This window comes from Ranitomeya variabilis, chromosome 1, assembly GCF_051348905.1.
Source record: "Ranitomeya variabilis isolate aRanVar5 chromosome 1, aRanVar5.hap1, whole genome shotgun sequence".
NCBI lineage: Eukaryota > Metazoa > Chordata > Amphibia > Anura > Dendrobatidae > Ranitomeya > Ranitomeya variabilis.
In genome coordinates this window covers 549,783,197-549,792,162 of record NC_135232.1, presented here as the reverse complement: position 1 = coordinate 549,792,162, position 8,966 = coordinate 549,783,197, and positions in this window count along the sequence as shown.

Genomic DNA, 8,966 nt, shown 5'->3' with positions numbered 1-8,966 from the left:
ACCCTTCTCCCTCTTTTCCTTCTTCAAAAGTAGGGAGGTATGGTTGTCCCTTGGCGATGGCCCGGGTGTTTATAGATTGGGGTGCTGGGAGCAGGGTGAAGGAAATGGGGTTGATCGAAAACTTGCCCACCAATGTTTTATTGGGAACTGATTTGGGGAGGATGGTTGCATATTATGTCCCTGACTCCCCTCCCCAATCTAATGCTGATGATAGCGATGGGAAATTGCATGTGTTACCCGACAATGCTTTACCGTTTAATGATTTACCTGATAACCATTTTTCTGAAAATGCCAAGGGTAATACTGATGATGCTGATGATGAAAATGTGCATGTTTTACCTGCTAACCATTTATTCCCTAACGATGTGTCTACAGGTGCAGGAGTGCTCAGCCACGTCACTCTACGACATGAAATGGATGAGAAATGGATGGTGCAAGCGATGGTGTTAAGGGAAATGGGGAGATGCATGGGAACTGTGAGGAAGGTGATGCTGTGCAACTGACCAGTGCCACAGAAGAAGGTAACTGCCCCATATGTAGCCTTGCTTCTAAGGTGATGGGGGTGGATGGGGGTAGTACCCATAGCAGTGCCGGCTGATGGGTCTGTGGAAATCCCCAGGGAGAGAGCCGTCAGAGTGCCCGGAACGCAGATAACATTCTGCCTTCTGGACTCTCCTCAGTGACAGGGTAACTGAACCAGAGATGGACCCAGAGGGTTCCCGTGGGGAAGGGACCCTGACGTTGCTTCTGGCTGCCAGGAGTTCCAAGCTGCTCTGCGCACCGATGCGAGCCTGGAGAATTTGAGACACTTCGCCAAGACGCCCACCTCCGTGACTGATAAAGAGAGGGTGTTCTGCTAATGAGGGAGGATATACCGGGAGACAGTTCCCAGTCAATTCCAAAAGGGGTGGTTGAGGGAAAGACAGCTTGTCGTCCCGTACCAATTCAGGGTTGAGATGTTGCGGATTGCCCATGAGATTCCACTCGCTGGACACTTGGGGATCAGCAAAACTAAGGCCCGGCTGTGTCAACACTTCTATTGGCCCAACATGGGGCAGATGTGACAAACTACTGCCGCTCCTGTATCACCTGCCAAAGAGTGGGGAAGGCAGGGCCTGCTCTTAAGGCTCCCCTGATCCCTTTGCCAGTGATAGAGGAGCCTTTCCAGAGGATCGTAGTGGACATTGTGGGCCCGCTGGCCATCCCCAGCAGCTCTGGAAAGCGATACGTCCTCACTGTGGTAGACTGCGCTACCCGGTACCCAGAGGCAGTTGCTCTGTCCTCAACTAGGGCGGATAAGGTGGTGGATGCACTGTTGGCCATCTTGTCACGGGTAGGATTTTCCAAGGAGATGCTTACTGATCAAGGGACCCAATTCATATCTCGCCTAATGGAGACTCTCTGTAAAATAATGCAGGTGAAGCATCTGGTATTGAGTGCGTATCACCCACAGGCCAATGGCTTGTGTGAGCGCTTCAAGAGTACCCTCAAACAGATGCTACGCATGCTGGTCGAGACCCAAGGATGCGACTGGGAGCGGTATCTCCCACACCTGCTATTCGCTTACAGAGAGGTTTCACAGGCCTCTATGGGGTTCTCCCCTTTCGAGCTCCTGTACGGCAGGCGAGTCCGGGGACCCCTTGGGTTGGTAAGGGAATCCTGGGAAGAGGAGCCGAACCCTTCTGAAGTGTCCATAGTGGAGTATGTCATGCACTTCCGTGACAAAATGCAGACATTAAAGCAGTTAGTGCATGACAACATGACGCAGGCTCAAGCTGACGAGAAGCACGAGAACGACCAGAACGCCCGGGAGATGACCTACCAGGTGGGTCAAAGGGTGTGGGTGCTGGTCCCCGTATCAAAGGATAAGCTTCAGGCAGCCTGGGAAGGCCCGTACGTCGTCCACCAACAGCTCAATCCAGTTACCTACGTGGTCACGCTTGACCACGCTCGGGGTAGGCAAAAGGCCTTTCATGTCAATATGATGAAGGCTCATCACGACCGTGAAGCCTATGTCCTACCAGTTTGCAGCCTGCCCGAAGACGGGGAGGAAGACCCCCTTCCTGGACATGCTGGCTCACGCCAAGGCCGGTGGATCCATCGAGGACCTGGAAGTAAGAACCTTGTTAACTGAACCCCAGCGGTCGCAGCTGCAAACCAGGCTGGAACCCTTCTGGGCCGTGTTCTCCAACCAACCTGGAAGGACTGAGTTAGCGGTCCACGAGGTGGACACTGGGAATCATGCCCCACTACTGCGAACACCCTATCGGATCTCCGACGAGGAGCAGCAGGTTATGCGCCAGGAGATCGATGAAATGCTACAACTGGGGGTGATTCAACGGTCCAAAAGCGCATGTGCCTCACCTGTAGTCCTCGTGCCAAAGAAGGATCGGACCACCCGATGCTGCATGGACTACAGGGGTTCAACCCCATCACAGCCTCTGACGCGCACCCAATGCCGCGCATCAAGGAGCTGCTTGAGCGGTTAGCTGGTGCCAAATAATCTGTCCATAATGGATTTGAGTCGGGGATACTGGCAGATTTCCCTGTGCTCTGAGGCGCAGAAGTCTGCCTTTATCACCCTCTTTGGACTGTATGAGTCCACGGTCATGCCCTTCAGCATGAAAAATGCCCCTGCCACTTTCCAGCACATGGTCAACCACCTGCTTCAGGGACTGGAGAAGTACGCGGTGGCGTACCTGGATGACATTGCCATCTTTAGTCTCTCCTGGGGGGAACACCTGCATCATCTCCTGGAGGTGCTCAGGCGAATTCACCAAGCAGGCCTGACCATCAAGCTGGTAAAGTGCCAGATGGGCATGAGAGGTCCACTACCTGAGGCACCAGGTAGGCAGGGGCTCCATGAGGTCAGAACCTGGAAAAGTGGATGTGATCGCGTCCTGGTCTACCCAGTGGCTTTCAGGGCTTTGAGAACAGCCCTGTGCAACCCTCCTGTGTTGAAAGCAGTCGACAGCAGTCGACCATTCCTGGTGCAGACCGACGCCAGCAAGTTTGACCTCGGTGCTGTGCTCAGCCAGGTCAACTCGGGGAACCAAGAGCACCCGTGTTGTACCTGAGCTGGAAGCTTCTGCTGAGCGAAGTGGCCTATTCTACCATCGAGAAGTAGTGCCTGGCCATGGTCTGGTCCCTGCAACGTTTGCAACCCTACCTGTATGGTCGCACCTTCACTGTGGCAACCGACCACAACCCTCTGCGATGGCTACAATCCGTGTCTGGGACCAGCGGAAGGTTGCTATGCTGGAGCCTTGCCTTCCAACAGTACGACTTTACCATGAAACACAAAAAGGGCAGCGAGCATGGCAATGTAGATGGGTTTTCCCTCCAGGGCGAAGCTGCTGAGGTGCGCATGGAGGAGTACCGAGAGGTCCTGCCTCTGTAGCTCAATCCAAAAGGGGAGGTGTCATAATAATGTAAAAATGCCATGTTCTGAGTAATTTTCTAGAAGGTTCCATGGTTCCAGACACGCTGCAGATTCTACCCTCTTTTTCCCCCCACAGCAGCACCTAACAGCTATGCCTCTCTGCTTGTCAGCATGGTGAAATTCTAAGCCAGTGTTCCCCCCTCCCTCAGGAATGTTTTTGTTTGCAGCCATGCATCTTCTAAGTTGTGTGAAAATTATTCATGATGAATAATTCGACCTCAGGTGGTGACAGAGATATGAAAGTTATATATTTGGGATGTGTGACAATAGGGCTACACGCCTATGCGTTTTCTAAGCGCAGCGCCTAGCAAGGACGAAGAGACAGATTGCTGCTTAATGAGGGCTCATAGCCAAGACGTGTTTGTACTTAAATTAACCCCCAGGTCTTGCTGAGCATAGTGATAACTTTATCTTTCTTCTACGAAGTTCATATGCCAAGATGTGTGTAGAAATGGCTTTTCCTAATTTTAAGAAAGGGGAGTATTCAGCCTCTGAGTGAGGTCACCACAGGGGGAGTGCTTTGGTTTTGGGCACAGGGATAAGTGAGTGAGACCTCTGTCTTCAGTAGTCTTTGTCCAAGGAACGAGCTGAGAGTCACAACTGTCAGGCACAGGGACATATGCCCTCCCCCACACCACATGGTCCGGTATGAAATGATATGAAAGAACTGTAAGTCAATTTTCTACTTTAATCCCTTTTTATATTTATCATTCTGTACATATGTAATTGTCTCATTTTATCTTTTTATACTGTTGTAAACTGCCTACCTTTTGAAGTAAAATATATAAAATTACTAGCTTCGTTTCTCCTTGCTGTATAACGTACTGTCACGTCCTCTGAAGTGAATTACGCTACTAATTGGGTTGGCTCTGGAGTCATTATTAACTAAGAAATTGGAGCAGGTGGCAGCGAATTTGTCCTGCGCCTTTGGGAAACCTGGTAGCGACGGACGGCATTGATAATCATTGTTCCCGCCTGAGTGGGAGTAGTTATATCGCCCTCGCTGCAGTGTGCCCATTAGCCAGTACATAGTAAGGCAGCCTTTCTAGCGACTAATTATCCTAGGTGTAGTACCCTGTCTTACCTGAGGGTAAGGGAGGCACCAGAGAGATACAAGTTCCAAAGCGGTCCTGGGAAGTGTGATATAGATAAATCCCCTTTAGAAAAGAACCGGGGCAACCAAACAACCCCGGTTCATGATATATTGGTGTCAGAGGTGGGGATGATAAAAATATCCTCCCTGTGATCCGTGACAACTGGTGTCAGGAAATATGACGTATTTGATTCTATATTATCATGCACACGAAGCTCTGCTACATCCATTAGGTCTGTGTAAGACACTTTTCAGCTGTGGTTCCCCCCACAGCCCCTCCTTGTCACTGCCTAGATAGCTCTCCTTCCCAGTCTGTGTAATTCTAAACCACTCATCCCCCCTCCCTCAAGAATGGGCTGGTTAGCAGAAAACCCGTTCTTTAATGCAGCCATGTCCTTCCATTTGTGTATGAGAGTTATTCAACAGGGAATAACTCAACCCCAATTAGTGAGAGATAGAAAAGTTTTCTGAACGTTCACAGATAGATCTATAACCCAATGAAATATCTAGGATCCAAACACAACGAAATCCAAGGAATGGATTTCTCCATAAGCAGGTCATGTATCCACTTCGTGTTTATACTTAAATGAACCCCTATGTCATGCTGAGCATGATAATTTTGTCTTTCTTCTTCGAGGTTCACCCTAAGAGATATGGGTAATAGAGTATTGCATAAAGGTACCTTCACACGAAACGACATCGCTAGCGATCCGTGACATTGCAGCGTCCTCGCTAGCGATATCGTTGTGTTTGACACGCAGCAGCGATCAGAATCCTGCTGTGATGTTGCTGGTCGCTGAATAAAGTCCAGAACTTTATTTGGTCGTCCGATCGCTGTGTATCGTTGTGTTTGAAAGCAAAAGCAACGATACCAGCGATGTTTTACACTGGTAACCAGGGTAAACATCGGGTTACCAAGCGCAGGGCCGCGCTTAGTAACCCGATGTTTACCCTGGTTACCAGCGTAAAAGTAAAAAAAACAAACAGTACATGCTCACCTGCGCGTCCCCCAGCGTCTGCTTCCTGACACTTACTGAGCGCCGGCCCAAAAGTGAAAGCACAGCGGTGACGTCACCGCTGTGCTGTTAGGGCCGGAGCTCAGTCAGTGTCAGGAAGCAGACGCTGGGGGACGCGCAGGTGAGCATGTACTGTTTGTTTTTTTTTACTTTTACGCTGGTAACCAGGGTAAACATCGGGTTACTAAGCGCGGCCCTGCGCTTAGCAACCCGATGTTTACCCTGGTTACCCGGGGACCTCGGCATCGTTGGTCGCTGGAGAGCGGTCTGTGTGACAGCTCTCCAGCGATCAAACAGCGACGCTGCAGCGATCGGCATCGTTGTCGCTATCGCTGCAGCGTCGCTTCGTGTGAAGGTACCTTAACAGTTAAGAAAGGGGAGTTCCCCAACCACCCAGTGAGGTCAGCACAGTGGAAGTGCCTTAAGTTTGAGCCCAGGTATAAAACTCGAGGTGGGATGAGACGGGAGGTCATTAGTCTGCCCAGGAAAAGAGCTAACAGCAGCTCTGCTAGCTGCTCTGATGCATTTTGATGTCACCCTTCCCCCAAGCCACATGGCCAGCTATGAGAGACCTGTAAGAACTTTTCCATCTTTATTCCATTTTATTTTGTAATCCTTCTGTACATACTATAATTGTCTCATCTTGAAATATCGTTTTTATACCTTTTGTAAACACATTTCTTTTTGGAGTAAAAGTTATATGTACTAGCTTCGGTTTTCCTTGCTCTAAAATGTACCTCCAACGTCCTCTGAAGTAAATTACACTGATTGGGTTGGCTCCTGACCCCCTATTAATCATAGGAATAAGAGCTGGTGGCAGCAGAGCATACTGAGCTTGCTGGGTATAGCTGGCAGTGACAGAAAAAGGCTTATAAGAGTATTGCCTGGCTGCAGCGGGGAATAGGTATATAGTCCTCACTGCAGCGTGCCCAATAGCCAGTACATAGCAGGCAGCCTTTCTGGCGACTAATTATCCTAGGTGCAGTTCCCTGACTGACCTGAGGGTAAGGAGGGTGCCAGAGAGCTGCAAGTTCCAAACTAGAACTGGGAAATAAATCCCTGAAGAAAGAACTGGGACAACCAAACACCCCCCGGTGTTAATCAAAAATATCCCCCCTGTGATTCCTGACATCTGGTTCAAGGTCGGACTGGCCTGGCGGGGTGCCGGGGAAATCCCTGGTGGGTCCTTGCAGAAGAGGGGAGGTAGGAAAAAAAGAGAAATGAAACAAAAAATAGGTCGCGGGCCCTTTACATGCGCGCGCGCGCGCACGCAGCTGGACAGCAGTGACACACAGAACAGTGACCAGGGAGCAGGAGAGTAGCCGGGGTCACACGCCTGGCAGAATCACAGCTACCAGACACGACCGCAGCAGCATCTGCTAAAAGTGAAATCACTCTCTGCGCCCTGCACTGCTGCTTCCGGGTATAGAAGAAGTACTTCAATAAAGCATGTACCGGACTAGAGACAAGCTAAGGTAGGGTACTAAAACCTCTAATGTTTGTGTATGTTTACATGAATTTTTACGCATTTGCCTGTATGTTTATGCCTGTATGTATGGCATATATGTGTATGTATATGCCTGTAAGTTTGCTTGGTATATGTATGTGCCCACCGGGAAGTATTGGATACGACCAGGGTGTAAGTGCCGCCTCCCCACAGGTAGAGCGGGATGTATAGGATACGACTAGAGTGCAAGGGATGTCTCCCCACAGGTGTAGCGGGATGTATAGTTGCCGCGGTATACAATACAACCAGGGTGTAAGGGACATCTCACAGGTGGAGAGGGATGTATAGTAGCAGCGGTGCATGATACAACCAGGATGTAAGAGACGTCTCCTCACAGGTGGAGTGGGATGTATAGTAGCGGCGGTGTATAACACAGCCAGGGTGTAAGGGATGTCTCCTAACTGGTGGAGCGGGATGTAGAGTAGCCGCAGTGTGTGATACAACCAGGTTGTAAGGGACGTCTCCTCACAGGAGGAGAAGGATGTATAGTTGTCGCGGTGTATGATACAACCAGAGTGTAAGCGACATCTCCCCACAAGTGGAGCGGGATTTATAGGATACTGTAAGCTAACATGAGAGCTGGGGGATACGGATATCCCCCCGCCGTCACCAATCTTACACAGTCACAGCTCTCTGGTGCCCCCTTTACCCTCAGGTCAGTCAGGGAATTACACCCAGGATATGTTGTCATCTGAGAGGCTGCCCTGTTACGTATTGGTTATCAGGGCACTCTGCAGTGAGTGCAGGATATATATATGTCCAGTCCCAGGCAGGGAATACATATATAAACCTCCGGTCCGTCACTGGCAGAATCCCCCAACACCAGTACTGTATGCTGCCACCAGTTCCTCGTTGGATATAAGCGCGATGCATTAACAAGCTTATATCGGGTCAGAAACAACCCCAGGCAGCATATAAGTAGTAGCCAGACTCACGGACGTGGGAAATCGGGTTTTGAGATAAAAGAGCAGCCCCAAATTAATTGATATTTTAATTGCCAAAATGCGCACTAGATAATACAAATATATACAAAGGAATATACAGATATTACAGCCAGATGTACAGTTAAAAGGTAAGGTACGGGTATGGGATTGCAGTTAGCTGTATGTTTAAAGTTATCGTTCCTCATAACATGTGAGCCCCAAGGAAGCGTTCGAGTCCACAGGTACTTTCTTAGGCCCCCTTCACACATCAATTTTTTTTACTATCAGTCATGATCCGACAAATTCTGAAAAAAACGGATCCGGCAACTGATGCCGCCGGATCCGTTTTTTTCTCATAGACTTGTATTAGCGACGGATGGCCTCACGTTTCATCCGTTGTTCGCTGAATCCGTCGAAAATTGTTTGTCCGGTGGCCGGAGACAACAGACAAAATAAAGTTTTTTGTGTACGTCAAAAAAACGGACAGCGACGATCCGGAGCCATCCGTTGTTTGCTCGAATGGAAGCCTATGGGCGCCGGATCCGTCAAATGACAGAATCCGGCGACGGATTCCGTTTCTTTTTAACGGAGCATGCTCAGATTTTTTTAGAATCCGAAAAAAAGGGAATACACTGGCGCTCGGAAAGTGGATAATAAGAAGGAGGAACGGGGAGTAAGGAATAGCTGCTGGTGATAAAACAGGGTCTGTGCGTACCCTGTAAGCTTAAAAACAAAAAGAAGACGATAGTATAACACCTGCGCTAGCGTATAGAAGCTAAATGATCCCCCAAGAATAATAATAGGCAAATAGAGGGCTTTCAATGATTGTAAATGAGTACTTACTAGATTACAAGGCAGTAACCGTAGCTGCAGATCTTGCATGTACTGGGAGTCCGATTTACCGCTGCAGGGTGGTGAAATCACTGACAGTCCGGTTCACCGCTGCGCGATGGCAAGAACAAGGAACTAGACTCACTCCACGTGA